The sequence below is a fragment of the Heptranchias perlo genome, chromosome 20 (genome assembly GCF_035084215.1).
Source record: "Heptranchias perlo isolate sHepPer1 chromosome 20, sHepPer1.hap1, whole genome shotgun sequence".
Lineage (NCBI taxonomy): Eukaryota > Metazoa > Chordata > Chondrichthyes > Hexanchiformes > Hexanchidae > Heptranchias > Heptranchias perlo.
In genome coordinates, this window is record NC_090344.1 from 19,239,990 (window position 1) to 19,241,481 (window position 1,492).

At 43.6% G+C, this 1,492-nt stretch overlaps 1 non-coding gene across 1 annotated transcript; it reads left to right on the forward strand.

The window, feature by feature from the left end:
- Positions 1 to 1,131: 1,131 nt before the first annotated feature.
- trnat-agu (transfer RNA threonine (anticodon AGU)) lies at positions 1,132 to 1,205 on the forward strand. Its single transcript has one exon. It is a non-coding gene; the product is annotated as a tRNA-Thr (tRNA).
- The last annotated feature ends 287 nt before the right edge of the window (positions 1,206 to 1,492 follow it).

The following is a 1,492-nucleotide window of genomic DNA, read 5'->3' on the forward strand; positions in this document are numbered from 1 at the left end:
CCGGCCCCTTTGCCATATGAGCTGCCGCTAAAAGCCCCCTCTCCCGCTATGAACAAGTAAACTGGCAGCTGCTATTGCAAGACGGCAGGCCGGAGGAACCCAAGAGCTCCCATGGGAACACTAAGAAGTAGACGCGTTATGGAACATACCAGTTGTACCTTGAACTCCAGTCAAAATGTTCGGAGTAAAAGGTTTGATTGTTTTAGAAGACGCTCGAACTCGCAACCTGGTCATTTCTGGAGCCCACACTGCTGTAAATAAGTAACGCACGCTCAATAATTGTGCAACACGAGAGCAGCGAACAACCGACAGCATCAGCGCTCCTGCCAAACAGCTTCATTTTCGGTCTCTCAATTATCACTTCGAGATCTTTCTCAAACAGAAGCCTCCAATCAAGATCCGCTTCATTAAATAACAATTCTTAAATCAAGAGAGTTTTGATCGATCATGACGAAAGCATGTACAATTTCCTCACTTGCTCCTTTCAATCCCCTGGGATGGTAAACATCAGGTCGTGGAGATTTGTCTATCTTTAGCCTAATTATTTTCTCCATTGCCATTATTTTACTAAAACGAAACCCCTCGTGTCTCTGCTTTTAGCCTCATCCATTTCTGTGACGACCGATGCAAAGTAAAAATTTAGCAACTCTGCCATTTCCTGATTTTCAATTACAATATCACCTCCATCTGTCTTCAAGCGGCCCACATTACTCCAAGCCTCCCTTCGTTCTCTTAATATATTTGGAAAAACCTTGAGAGTTGTCCTCATTTTCCCTCACAAGTTTTTCTCCTTTTCCCTTTTTGCTCCTCTCACGCTTTTTTTTAGTTTCAGCACTACAATAAACAACACTTCGCTGTAAAGTTCGGCTCAATAGTTCTCCAATGTCAGAGCGAGAATTGTCTGATCCCCGAATTTATTTAATGTAACAAATACAATCACACATAATCATCCGTGTATCAACGCACTGATGGATACACAAAGAGAAACACAGCGAGAAATCCAGTCAGTGTCGGAATGCACAGGTAAACGGACAAGCGAAACAGACAAAGATAAAACGGCCTGAACCCCCAATAGTGAAGTGTCGCTGATAGATATTAATGAGAGGAGGTGGGGGCAAAGTGTCATCAATTGGCGCTGTGGCTTAGTTGGTTAAAGCGTCTGTCTAGTAAACAGAAGATCCTGGGTTCAACTCCCAGCAGTGCCTTGTGCAGCTCGTTATTTTACCTAATTTGTGGAATTGAGCGACAAAATAACACTGTGGTGTTTGTTCAGGAGGAAACGGATAACCGAATGACAGTTCAAAAACGCCCTTTCATTGCACAGACAGACCTCTCATGGAATGTGTCTGCAACACGTTAATTTAAAGACACTTTCTTGTTTCTGTGCTCGTTGGGGTCGGGGTATATTTCGCGATTTGAGGTTCAAACCCGGAAGTAGTCCTAATTTGGACCAAGACTTGTGATCTTGACCTGCGGTGCAAACGTTTGCAAA